Consider the following 14,939-nt stretch of genomic DNA (forward strand, 5'->3'; position numbering starts at 1 on the left):
AAAACAACAATTAATAAGTAGTTTTTCATATTATCGCGTTGTATGTACTACTTGTAGAGCCCTATAGAATACTGAACCATGACTGAACAAAGGAATAAGAGATTGTCCTTTTACAAAACAATTAGAGCAATTATATATTCATTATAAGACATTAGTTAGGCCAGGTTCACATCTAACTTCACATTCACTTTCACCTATCCTTTGGTCTGTGGACCGCTGGGGCACACACAAGATCCGTCAACCTTCTTTCTCCATTCTTCTCTGTCATTTGTCATTGATAGAATTGCATTCTGATGCTCTTTCTGAAAATATTGAAACCTGCCTTTTTACCTGCCTGTGTGGACCACTTCGGGGGTCGAATTTGAGTTTGTGTCTCCACACAGACAGTCTTTGTAACCTTGTTTTTACTTTAGAATATACATTTCCCAAGTAATAATGAAGATAGGCTGTAATGACGTATACTTTGTGTGTAATGCGTTTGTTTTTATAATGTATTGGTATGTACAGTGCACAATAGTCAGACAAATATCATCGCATATAATAAAATTAGCTTTATTATCATGGGCGTAGCCAGGATTTTCTTTGGGTGGGGGGAATAAGGGGTGATTTTTTCTAAATGCGCAAGCGCGCGCACAGATACACACACACATACACATACATACATACATGCATCTCTCTCTCTCTCTCTCTCTCTCTCTCTCCTCTCTCTCTGTATATATATATATATATATATATATATATATATACTAATAATTATTGCACTATTGCACCCTAGAATAGGTTCTTGCTGATGTTAGTGGGACGAAAGTAGACACTCCTCCCAAGCCAGCTAGGGGGGTTCAGGCGCCAAGCATTTTTTCCGGTATTAATTAAAACTAAAAGAAAGCAGAACCTAAAGTGTCTACAATGGAATATCCTGGAGGTCAAATATCAAATCTGCTATTCATTGTCATTTTTTAAAAAATGATCCCATTGTCTGGTAACAAAACAAATCAATGTGTGAAATGTGTGATTAGGGGGGGGGGGGGTTGTACGTGAAATGACTGTAGATTGCTTTATTTTATTTTTTTTTTTTTAAGTCTGTGGCTTGAATTCTCGTAGTTTAGAAAATTTCAGGACCCCCCCCCTCTCGCCCATTTCTAGGCTAAAATGGTAGCTATATTTTTTTTTAATTGGAAAAAAGAAATTGAAAAAGGGGGGGGGGGCACTAGCGGATCCAGAACTTTGGAGTGGGGGGGGGGCGATTTTTTTCCAAACCCTAACCCTAACGCCCAGTAAACCCTAACCCTACGCATAAACGTGCACACACACACACACACACACACACGCGCGCACACACACACACACACACATATATGTATATATATATATAAATAAATATGAGAATAAAAAAAAAGCAGCATTTCTCAACCTTCGGCGAAAAACAAAACAACTGGGGCAGCGCTATAAGGTTCTCTGGTGAAGTTCGGGGCGAAGCCCCGACGCCATAAGCGTTTTCTTGCTTTTTTCACTGCAGAAACGCATTCTCCTGACAAGTACAGCTCATTATTCATCAATGGAGTACGGGGCAAAGCCCCGACGCCAAAAGCGTTTTCTTGCATTCTTCATTGCAGAAACGCATTCTCCTGACATCTACAACTCATTACCCATAAATGAAGTTAGGGGCGAAGCCCCGACGCCAAAAGCGTTTTCTTGCATTCTTCTCTGCAGAAACGCATTCTCCTGACATCTACAACTCATTACCCATAAATGAAGTTCGGGGCGAAGCCCCGACGCCAAAAGCGTTTTCTTGCATTCTTCACTGCAGAAACGCATTCTCCTGACATCTACAACTCATTACCCATAAATGAAGTTCGGGGCGAAGCCCCGACGCCAAAAGCGTTTTCTTGCATTCTTCACTGCAGAAACGCATTCTCCTGACCTGAAGCTCATTATTCATACTATTAAAAAACGACCTTTCGAATAATGTTGTACTTGAAAAATATTCTAATTTGAATTTATAGGCCCATAATACATTGCAAATAAAACCGATTTGTTCCTTGAAAAGATAGGATACCCCACGTATTTAGATTTTTGCTTTGAGGATCGCCGCCGAAAAAAAACTTATTCGATAAATATTATTCAAGAAAACTCTAGTATAAATTGTGAGTTATAGTCCCAAATTTATTTAGTTAGAAAAAAATCAGATTGAAAAGGTTGGGAAAAGGTGACTATGAAAAGGTTATTTGAGTTTAGAACTCATCTCAATCATGACTCTTATACTGAAAAATTTCGTTTGAATTCTAACTTTTCCAATGCAGTCTTTCTTAAAATACTTATGATAACTTCATATGAAATTACAAAAACTCTGTCTGGAAATGGGAATGGCGGTAGAGTGAAAACGATTAATCCTCGTTCCTTTACTAATTTCTGCTAAAGATTGCATTTGGCATTAAAGAATAGGTATGGGGCGACTCGATATAAGAATTTTATTTATAGTATATATAAATTATATTAGTGACAGATTTTTTAAATTTTGTAATTTCTTAACTATAATACAAAAAGAAAAAGTATTGATTTGTCCGATGGGGGAAATGCGATTGCATGTATCGCCCCTCCCACCTGGTACAACCCTTTTTCATTTAAATTTACTAATGATACAATTTGAGATTAGAGTGTGGTACGACATATTTACAATGGGTCACATATCAATACGTAGTTTATATTATATAGATATTCAACTAATTTTATTCACAAACTATGATTCTCCACAAAAATAGGACCGCCCCCCCCCCAGCACTCAGAGGGCTAGAGTGGGGAGGGCAGTACATGCAATCGCCCCCCCCCCCCTCACCCCACCGAATCGGCCAAATACTAGAAAGGGAGAAACATAATATAAAATTTATATATTAATTCAACTAATTTTGTTCACAAACTATGATTTCTCCATAAAAACGGACCGCCCCCCCACTCAAATGGTTTAGGTGGGAAGGGCAGAAGAGGTATTCGTCCCCCCCCCCCCCACCAATCGGCAAACAGGGAACGACATAATATAAAGATCGGTTAAAATATCAATAACAAGTTACAAGGATATAGATATTTAATTGATTTGTTAGCAGGCTGTGATTTCTACCAATAAATTGGACCGCCCCCCCACTCGAAAGTGTAGGGGGGGCGGGATTGATACCATCGCCCCCTCCCGACCCCACCAAATCGGCCAACATACTAGGGGGGGGGCGAAATAATCTAAAAATAGGTTGAAATATAAATAATTAGTATATATTTTTAACATAAGTAATAAATTCGTATACAAATTGTGTGAATCCTATACTAAAGTTCGTCCGCCCCCCCCCCCCCCTTCGGGAGGTGGGGTCGGCCGAGTGGGGGGGGGCGATCGCCCCTACCGTCCCCCCCCCAGTGGGGGGGGGGGTAACCCCTAATTCCCTTTTGGCTACGCTCATGAAATTTAGTGATGTTAGCTTTGCTTTTCTTTTATTGTAATGGGGTTTCAACCTTAACACCCCTCATGGAATTTGTTCTCTTTATTTTATAGACTTTAGTTGCTTTTTTTATTGGAGGACTTTCTTTAAAAAAAAAAAAAACACCTAACAACCCCTTGGCAATGCTGGTGCAAGTGATTTAAGATTAAAATCTCCCTAAAAAAAAACAAAAAAAAAATTCAAAATTCCCCTGCAGAGTGGGTGGGGGGGATAATTTTATTTCTAGTGGGACGATTGTAACCCCGACATCCTTGGCTACGCCCATGGTTATTATTATGTATTATAAATCTACTACTAGAAACACAAGGTGTATTGTGGTCGCTAGTGAACTCTAGTCTAATAATGTGTTTTCAATCATTCTTTCATGTAACTAGCTAAAGACACCTTTATTGATTGTATTGGCTTCACATATGGTTCCATGGTGTAATGGTTAGCACTCTGGACTCTGAATCCAGCGATCCGAGTTCAAATCTCGGTGGAACCTGATCATTTTCTTTTACAGATGTTTTTTTTTTTAACTAGGTTTTTTTTTTCTTTTTAACAATTTAGATTTTTTTTTTTTTAATTTATGTTTTACATAGAAATTTGAACAATAATATATATTCCACATTATATATGTTCTACATTACATATGTTCTACATTTTAAATATTCTACCTTATATATTCTACATTTTGTATATTCTACAGTACATATATTCTACATTCAGAAGCGGCCTTAGCAATACTCTGGGCCCCGGGGAGAGTATCATACACAGGCCCGAGCGCCGTAAGCGTAGACTGTGTTGTATTTGTTCTACATGTAATATTTCGCGTGTGAGAGTTTGTCCCCAATCCTGTAATATTGATTTAGTGGCCTTTAATCAATGTAACTAACGATTCTGAGACATTTTACATAAAAAAATCAACAAACTAGATAATACTAAATTTTGCTATTGCGAAGCCTTTTCTTTCTTTTTTTTCTTTGCTTCCCTTTAAGACCTTGCGATCTATGGGGCAGATATTATGTTAAGATCATCTGTTTCTTTGTCAACGGTTCACGAGCAGGGTGTCCCGTGGCCAGCACAACGACGAAACCGCCTTTACTTTCCCTAACTAAGATAGCCATTATAGCTGGGTTGATTCAGGGGCGCCGTAAAAATTCCGACCTGTATAGTTTTATTTTTATTTGTCTACATATTTATGTTACAAAAGACACATCCTCTATAATTGTACTATTTAAATAAGCAAAATATAAAAACAAAATTTCAGATAATCAATGCACCCTAAAATCACTTCCACATAGCACAATACTGCAAGTTTTATTTTCATTTTCTTTAAAAAAAAAAGGTTACAAAAGACAGTTTGTGTGGAAACACAAACTCAAAATCGGCCCCCGAAGTAAAATGTTTTACATATTTCGGATAATCCTTCAGAGTTGAAGATAGTTTACTTCCTAGTCCAAACCTCCCTCAGGACGACGGGGGATGGGAGCAGGCAGGGTTTGAACCTTCGACCGTCGATAAATCCGAACGCCAGTCCAGCGCGCAAACCGCACGACCAATGGTCCACCCAGGTAGGCTTCACTATTTTCAGAAAGAACATCCGAATGAAATTATATCAAAGACAAATGAGAGATAAGAATGGAGAAAGAAGGTTAACAGATCTTGTGTAGTGCCCCAACCGTCCCGCAGATCAAAGGATAGGTGAAAGTGAATGTAAAGTTAGATGTGAACCTGGCCTAACTAGTTTGTGGTCTATAGGGCAGATGATGTAAAGTTCATCTGTTTTTGTGGCCTACGGTTAACGAGGGTGTCAAGTAGCCAGCACAACGACCAACCGCCTTTACTTTTCCCCAACTAATGTCAGGTACCCATTAGAGCTGGGTAGACTCAGAAGTTGAAAATCCCAGTCTTCACCAGGATTCGAACCCGGGACCCTCGGTTCGGAATAAATAATGTAATTGTTTTGAAAAGGCTCAATCTCATATTCTAATCCTCAATAAAAAAAAAAAAAAGAAATTTTCGCTATATAAAAAAATGTTTACGAAAATAAAGTTTTTAAGATTACTATTCATTTTAAATTGGGTCTAACATACAATGCATACTAATTAGCTTTTTCTCTTTAAAAAACTGCTTGCATAATTGATTTTAAAAATTAGAATTTTCGCTTTCAGGAAAAAAAAAAGTAGCCGTTGCATCAGAACTTTGACTGGTCTAAAATATTTTGAAGTCGGATTTTCAATATCTTTTCTAGTTTACGAGATCTAAACGGGACAGACGGACAGACGGACAGATATTTCGCACAAAACTAATAGCGAAGGGTACTCAGCATTACAAAAATTATAAAAGGGGTACACATAGGTCAAAAGTTTGGGAAACACTGTCATAGACAATAAATAGAAGTGCAAAGTTTCATCAAGAATGGCGAGTAGAAAAAAAAGAAAGGTGCGAAAGAATCCAGAGTGTGCTAGAACTAAACACACTGAAACAATGGGGGCTGTTTCTATTTTACTCGAGTTGTTTTAAAGCAACACAAAAAAACCTCGTGAATGCTCGATAAACGTTTTGTTACGCAGGGTACGAGCCCCAGCCCTTAGATGTCCCCACCATAATGAACACTTCATGCTTCATTTGATCGCACAGTACAACCAGGTGCTGATGGACGTCGAATGTCGTTCTTAGAGCATGTTGATGTCCATGAAGTCACAGCGTTTGAATTGTGAACTATATGCTTTTTACGCACACACACACACACAGATACATACACAAAATTGCAAGACAAGAGAACAACGCCGGCAGAAGAAAAACGCCAGGGAAGAAAAGCAAGGCCAATGAGACTAGCTCCAGCTGGAATAACCTGCCCAGTGTGCAGCCGAACATTCCGGGCTCACATAGGTCTCACCAGCCACATGAGAAGGCACAAAACCCCAGTGGAAAGCTCTCAGTCCCCTGGACAAAAGTGGTCATCATTGAACCACGATGGACGGACTATCTATCTATCTATCTATCTATCTATCTATCTATCTATCTATCTATCTATCTATCTATCTATATATCTATCTCTTTCGATTTCGAAGATTAAAGATGAGTGCAGTGTTTTACAAGACAGTTGTGACCTGCATGTTTTTCCGCATCTAGAGCAGACGAAGCCATTGTCCTCCGACGATCTATTTAAGTTTTCTTTCAGTCTTTTGCGTCTGTCTTAAAAATGGCTTGTCTTTGGGTCTTACATGTGTGTCTTTTTGAGAGCTCTCCAACTGTCTCGTGGAGAGACCATCTGCTGGTAGCTTATTTCCTCTATGTTTGTCTGTGTTTTTTTTTTCGTTGCCAACTACAAGCGAAAACACACAATTTTAAGTTACAATCTATTTGCTGATCATCTCTGAGGACATAGCATTGCATGATTGTTGTAACTTTTTGTTAAAATGCCATTATCTTCTTATCTTATATAATACAGACGTTACTTCAAAAAAGAAGATGATTACGTCCTACGCGTCATGCATTTAGTCATGCATATTAACCAATGACTTAAATTCTGCCAAGTCACTGGTTTTCCTGACTAGCTCAGGCAACCCATTCCATGCTCTAATAGCACTAGGGAAGAAGGAGTATTTGTACAAATTTGTCCTAGCATATGGGACGAGGAATGTGCCTTTATCTTTGTGTCTTTCAGAGTATTTGATTAAATTTTGTTTTTGTATTTGAAGATTATGGTTCAGTGTTTTATGTATTATTGCTACTTTACTTTTGAGCCTTCTGTCCTGAAGGCTTTCTAAATTTAGTGATTTTACTAAAGGTGTTACTCTAGTCAAATGTGAATATTCATTTGTTATGAATCGCACTGCTCTATTTTGTGTCTGTTCTAGTTTCTTAATGTTTTCTTGAGTTGAGGGGTCCCAAACAGAGGATGCATATTCTATTATTGGCCTAACCAAGGTTAAATAACATTTTAGTTTTATGTTCTTATTTGATTTATAGAAATTTCTTTTAATAAATCCTAATGCTTTGTTTGATTTTTTTGTAGTTTCATCAATATGTGGATTTCATGACAGTTTTTCATTTATTATAACACCTAGATATTTTGCGTTTTTAGTCTGTGTTACTGGTTTGCCATGAATAAGATAAGTGGAATTAATTTGTTTTAGTTTTTTTGTTACTCTTAACAACTGACATTTTTCTGGGTGGAAAGACATGCTCCAATTTGATTCCCATTTCTGTAATTCATCTAATTCTCTTTGTAAAATATCTGTGTCTTGTGTTGTTTTTATTGTTCTATATATTATGCAATCGTCTGCAAATAATCTGACTTTTGTTCCTGAAGTAATGCAATTTGGTAAATCATTTATGTAAATTAAAAATAGTAGTGGACCCAAGACTGTTCCTTGAGGTACACCTGAGTTTACTGTTATCGGTGTTGATTTAGAGCCATTTATTATTACAGTTTGTTCTCTCCCTATCAGAAAGTCTTTAATCCACTGATGCAGTGGACCATTAATGCCGAAATATTTTAATTTTTTAAGCAAACTATGGTGGTGAACTTTGTCAAAAGCCTTAGAAAAATCTAGTAAGATAGCATCTATTTGTTCACTATTATCTAAACCTTTTGAAAAATCATCAATTAGTCCTATTAGTTGTGTTTCACATGATCTATATTTCCTAAAGCCATGTTGGTATGGTGTGAGGACATTATGTTTGTCTAAGTGGTTTATGATGTTACTACATATTATGTGTTCTAGGATTTTACATGTGATGCTGGTAAGTGATACTGGTCTGTAGTTTCCTGGGTCAGATTTTTCTCCTTTTTTAAATAGGGGAGTGACATTAGCTTCTTTCCAGTCCTTTGGTACTCTGCCCTGGTTAAGTGAAGCCTGAAAGAGTATTTTGAACACTGGGGCTAGCTCATTACTTAGTTCTTTGAGTAATCTAGCTGAATACCATCAGGTCCAGAAGCTTTATTTGGTTTGGTGTTGGCTAATAGTTTTTGAATTCCATTTTCTTGTACTACTATATCTTCTATGTTGTCTACTTGGTTCAAATTCAGTAATATGTCTTTGTCTCCTGGGGCTGAGAATGCTGATGCAAAGTATTTGCCATAGTCGATACATAAATCTGCTTCGAGAAATGCAGGACCTAACATAGTCTCTAAAATGTGTTTTACTTTTATCTTATCTTATCAAATACAGACGTTACTTCAAAAAAAAAAAAAAAAAAAAAAGAAGATTAATTATAGACGTGATAAATTAACTTGACCTTGTTAACATTTTTGTGACAATCACATCACTAGAAATGTGGTACTTAATTGACACAGATAAAGGTCTATGTCAACAGTTGCAGCGTCAGCCGTCATGAAAATGAATGTATTTCCTCAGTTACGAGTTCAAATCTCGGTGGAACCTGAACGTTTTTTTTTTAAATATTCCGATCAAAATTTTAAAATTAGTTTTACCTTCCACCAAACCCATGAACCTGTTCGTGGGCGATATATTGTTTGATACGCCCTAAACCTTGTAGTGTAGCTGTAACCGTCTCTTTTTTTTTTCAATAGGTCGGCTTCCATTTTAATACCAGCCTCTCAAACATATATTCATTTTGTCCGTGAATTTTAATATCACTTATCTATCCCCCCGATTTCTACAAAAAAAAATAAATAAATAAATAATAATTTAAAAATAATTAAAAAGTCCTATATTCAATCTCTGACCATTTCTCGGCTTCTCATATTTGTATCGAAATATTTGATCGGCTGTATTGGATATTTTCATCTATGTCGGTTATCTCTAAAACAGATAATTATTTGGTGTGTCGGATAACACTTAAAGTAGCTAGCTGTTTGATGTGTCGGATAACACTTAAATAGCTAGCTGTTTGTTGTGTCAGATAACACTTAAATAGCTAGCTGTTTGTTGTGTCAGATAACACTTAGGTAGCTAGCTGTTTGATGTGTCGGATAACACTTAGGTAGCTAGCCGTTTGTTGTGTCAGATAACACTTAAATAGCTAGCTGTTTGTTGTGTCAGATAACACTTAAATAGCTAGCTGTTTGTTGTGTCAGATAACACTTAAATAGCTAGCTGTTTGTTGTGTCAGATAACACTTAGGTAGCTAGCTGTTTGATGTGTCGGATAACACTTAGGTAGCTAGCCGTTTGTTGTGTCAGATAACACTTAAATAGCTAGCTGTTTGTTGTGTCAGATAACACTTAAATAGCTAGCTGTTTGTTGTGTCAGATAACACTTAGGTAGCTAGCTGTTTGATGTGTCGGATAACACTTAGGTAGCTAGCCGTTTGTTGTGTCAGATAACACTTAAGTAGCTTGCCGTTTGTTGTGTCAGATAACACTTAAATAGCTAGCTGTTTGTTGTGTCAGATAACACTTAAATAGCTAGCTGTTTGTTGTGTCAGATAACACTTAAGTAGCTAGCTGTTTGATGTGTCGGATAACACTTAAATAGCTTGCCGTTTGTTGTGTCGGATAACACTTAGGTAGCTAGCTGTTTAGTGTGTCGGATAACACTTAAATAGCTAGCTGTTTGTTGTGTCGGATAACACTTAGGTAGCTAGCTGTTTAGTGTGTCGTATAACACTTAAATAGCTAGCCGTTTGTTGTGTCGGATACTTAGGTAGCTAGCTGTTTAGTGTGTCGGATAACACTTAAATAGCTAGCTGTTTGTTGTGTCGGATAACACTTAGGTAGCTAGCTGTTTAGTGTGTCGTATAACACTTAAATAGCTAGCCGTTTGTTGTGTCGGATAACACTTAGGTAGCTAGCTGTTTAGTGTGTCGGATAACACTTAAATAGCTAGCCGTTTGTTGTGTCGGATAACACTTAGGTAGCTAGCTGTTTGATGTGTCGGATAACACTTAGGTAGCTAGCCGTTTGTTGTGTCAGATAACACTTAAGTAGCTTGCCGTTTGTTGTGTCAGATAACACTTAAATAGCTAGCTGTTTGTTGTGTCAGATAACACTTAAATAGCTAGCTGTTTGTTGTGTCAGATAACACTTAAGTAGCTAGCTGTTTGATGTGTCGGATAACACTTAAATAGCTTGCCGTTTGTTGTGTCGGATAACACTTAGGTAGCTAGCTGTTTAGTGTGTCGGATAACACTTAAATAGCTAGCTGTTTGTTGTGTCGGATAACACTTAGGTAGCTAGCTGTTTAGTGTGTCGGATAACACTTAAATAGCTAGCCGTTTGTTGTGTCGGATAACACTTAGGTAGCTAGCTGTTTAGTGTGTCGGATAACACTTAAATAGCTAGCTGTTTGTTGTGTCGGATAACACTTAAATAGCTAGCCGTTTGTTGTGTCAGATAACACTTAGGTAGCTAGCCGTTTGATGTGTCGGATAACACTTAAATAGCTTGCCGTTTGTTGTGTCGGATAACACTTAGGTAGCTAGCTGTTTAGTGTGTCGGATAACACTTAAATAGCTAGCTGTTTGGTGTGTCGGATAACACTTAGGTAGCTAGCTGTTTAGTGTGTCGGATAACACTTAAATAGCTAGCCGTTTGTTGTGTCGGATAACACTTAGGTAGCTAGCTGTTTAGTGTGTCGGATAACACTTAAATAGCTAGCCGTTTGTTGTGTCGGATAACACTTAGGTAGCTAGCTGTTTAGTGTGTCGGATAACACTTAAATAGCTAGCTGTTTGTTGTGTCGGATAACACTTAAATAGCTAGCCGTTTGTTGTGTCAGATAACACTTAAATAGCTAGCCGTTTGTTGTGTCGGATAACACTTAAGTAGCTAGCCGTTTGTTGTGTCAGATAACACTTAAATAGCTAGCCGTTTGTTGTGTCGGATAACACTTAAGTAGCTAGCTGTTTGTTGTGTCGGATAACACTTAGGTAGCTAGCCGTTTGTTGTGTCGGATAACACTTAGGTAGCTAGCCGTTTGTTGTGTCGGATAACACTTAGGTAGCTAGCCGTTTGTTGTGTCGGATAACACTTAAATAGCTAGCCGTTTGTTGTGTCAGATAACACTTAGGTAGCTAGCTGTTTGATGTGTCGGATAACACTTAGGTAGCTAGCCGTTTGTTGTGTCGGATAACACTTAAGTAGCTAGCCGTTTGTTGTGTCAGATAACACTTAAGTAGCTAGCCGTTTGTTGTGTCGGATAACACTTAAGTAGCTAGCCGTTTGTTGTGTCGGATAACACTTAGGTAGCTAGCTGTTTGGTGTGTCGGATAACACTTAAATAGCTAGCTGTTTGGTGTGTCGGATAACACTTAAGTAGCTAGCTGTTTGTTGTGTCGGATAACACTTAGGTAGCTAGCTGTTTGTTGTGTCGGATAACACTTAGGTAGCTAGCTGTTTGGTGTGTCGGATAACACTTAAAGAGCTAGCTGTTTGATGTGTCGGATAACACTTAGGTAGCTAGCTGTTTGTTGTGTCGGATAACACTTAGGTAGCTAGCCGTTTGTTGTGTCGGATAACACTTAGGTAGCTAGCTGTTTGTTGTGTCGGATAACACTTAAATAGCTAGCTGTTTGATGTGTCGGATAACACTTAGGTAGCTAGCTGTTTGTTGTGTCGGATAACACTTAGGTAGCTAGCCGTTTGTTGTGTCAGATAACACTTAAGTAGCTAGCCGTTTGTTGTGTCGGATAACACTTAGGTAGCTAGCCGTTTGTTGTGTCGGATAACACTTAAATAGCTAGCTGTTTGATGTGTCGGATAACACTTAGGTAGCTAGCTGTTTGGTGTGTCGGATAACTTTTAGTAGTTAGCTCGTGGTGTGTCCTACGTGTCTTATATGTCTTACATTATCGTTGCAAATATCATGTCTCTCTTAATGTGCTGTAACCCTGAATAATTTTTTTTTTCTATCACCGAGATATCTCATCATAACACAAACTAGACTTTACTAGACTACCACCATATCAAATGAGTTTAAAAGTATTCTATATACATTTGGCATCCTTCATCATTTATATAATTTAATCTATTATTTGAAAACATAATTTAATATCCAAAAAAGGTACAATTACATTTGCATAGAGAAATATTCAGATTTAATTTACTCCATTTATCCCATAATCCTCTAATCCAGTCATTGTGTTGGTCTTTTCGAGACGGAATGGAATTCCTCTGCGACCTTGACATTCACACTTAGCATCGTGTTGTTGACCAGTTGGATCTAGAGGATTAACAACAATAGTCGTACTCCGGGGCGTCAGGTAACCCCGGGTCCTGGCTCAAGACCCAAGTGACAGTATCGCCCTTCTAGAAACCCGTGGGACAGTGAAATGTAATCATTTAGGGTGGACGTCATTTCAGGTAAATGTCAGGCTGTCTTCGTGTCATTGTCATATGCCAGTACACCTGTGTAGGCATGGAGACCAGTTAGTCACTTTTGAAAATGGTCTTAGAAATGTGACCATTGCTAATGTCCCAGTATGTAGTAAGATCTCAAATAATTAAGATTACTGTTCCTTGATAAAAAAAGAAAAAAAAAGCTACTACCGTTGACATCGCCATATTGCTATCTCATAATATAAGGAAAACTGAATTTAAAAAAAAAACAACAAGGTTACAAAGACAGTTTGTGTGAAAACACAAACTCAAAATTGGCCCCCGAAGTGGTCCACCCAGGCAGGTTTCAATATTTTCAGAAAGAACATCAGAATGAAATTCTGTCAAAAGCAAATGACAGAGAAGAAGGGAGAAAGAAGGTTGACAGATCTTGTGTGGTGCCCCAACGGTTCAGCAGACTAAGGGATATGTGAAAGTGGAGGTGAAGCTAGATGTGAACCTGCCTAGCTGATGTCTTACAATGATTATCTAATTGTTTTGTAAAGGGTCATTCTATTATTCGAATCTTAAGTAAATACCACTTTCGTAAATAAAAAAGAAAAATAATTCCTTTAGTTAAGTGTTCTTTAGTAGGAGTAGAACTCTGCTGTTCACGCGATAATATGGAAAACTACTTATTAATTGTTGTAAAAAAGTATGTTCCACTTATATGCATATTTAAAAGATTTTTTTCTCTTTTTTTTTTAAAAAGTTAAAATTTTTTTTTTTGTAAATATAGTAGTTAGTATGACAGAACTTATTTAACCAATATTAATTTCCCTTACAAGATAGTCTTCGGTGTTTGCAATTATAGTGAATGGTTGTAAAAAATGGTGTGGTTTTATGAAAAAAAAAACACTGCTTTCATAATTGGTTTAAAATTTAGATTTTTCGCTTTCAGAAAAGAAATAAGAGGCCGTTGCATCAGAACTTTTAATGGTTTAAAACACTAGAATGTCGGATTTTCAATATAGTTTCTAGTTTACGAGATCTAAACGGTACGGACGGACAGATAGACCACACAAAACTAATAGCGTCTTTTCCCCTTTCGGGGGTCGCTAAAAAGAACATATGAGAATCTAAGCCTCGATATTAAGCGGTTATGGAAGTTGTCTAAAATATTATTATTATTATCTTATTAGTCGTTGATAACAGCGGTTATTACTTTAATACCTTTTAAAGCAAATTTACTAGCTTCAAACTACGCTCTAGCAGATATACCGAAATGGACAATTCTGAACCAACTAAGTCAATCTCCCGCTGGCCGTGACAACAAAGCATGTCTAGACTTCGCGTCGACGATCTGTAGCGCAAGACCATTTAGCAATCCGAATGTAGTAAGCAGGATCATACAAAACATCGAAGTATGGTTTGTCAGGCCTAACAACAGATTGCCAAATTGACCGTGTCTTTTCAGGTTCGAGCCGTGATGATGGGTGGCATTGAGATCTCTTTTTTTTTTTTTAGATTTCAAACTTCCCTGTGCAACACTGGTTCTCAAACCATGTCCGATGCCATCCCCCCACCCTGCCTGAAATACGTGCTAAGAAACATCAAAGTTGAAATGAAATTGATGCCCAACTAAGCTTTATACACTTAGACCCACCTCGTGACCACCACATATAACTCTTTTCCGCCCCTGGAGTAAAGCTTTAGTTCGACATTCTTTTAACCAGGTTTTGTACCCCGTCCCCTATCCTACCCACCTCCTAATTCCTACCCCCCCCCCCCAATTCACGCCAGTATCGGCTGGACTTTGCCAGGAACGCGAGTTAATGCTAGCGTGTTATTCCATCCCATTGTACATGGAGACCTGAAACTATAAAAACTCTTTTTTTTTTCGCTAGGCCACATCAATGCCGGCTTTACCTGGCCAACAGCCTTGTCACTCGTTGAATAGTCACACAAATAGTCGCCTACTGAAAATGTCCACAAATTGGTTCACGAAAGAAGCACGGCTTTATATGTGTGTGTGTGTGTTACAGTGTGGGTGTGTGTGGGCGCGAGTTTTTAAACATAGCTTTCGGAAAATATGTAAATGAACATAAAGTATGCCAATTTGTAATATTTGAAATATCTTTCAAGAATGAAATTAATAATTTTAATGGCCATTTATTTTATTATTTTTATTTGTTTTTACGTATGTTTCGATCTGTTTACAATAACACTAGTGTTAACATGCTGAAACC

The 14,939-nt window shown here is 37.6% G+C and overlaps 1 non-coding gene across 1 annotated transcript; it reads left to right on the top strand.

Moving 5' to 3' along the window:
- The first annotated feature begins 3,891 nt into the window (after positions 1-3,891).
- Trnaq-cug (transfer RNA glutamine (anticodon CUG)) lies at positions 3,892-3,963 on the top strand. The gene has a single exon. It is a non-coding gene; the product is annotated as a tRNA-Gln (tRNA).
- Positions 3,964-14,939: the final 10,976 nt, after the last annotated feature.

This window comes from Biomphalaria glabrata, chromosome 2 (assembly GCF_947242115.1).
Source record: "Biomphalaria glabrata chromosome 2, xgBioGlab47.1, whole genome shotgun sequence".
NCBI lineage: Eukaryota > Metazoa > Mollusca > Gastropoda > Planorbidae > Biomphalaria > Biomphalaria glabrata.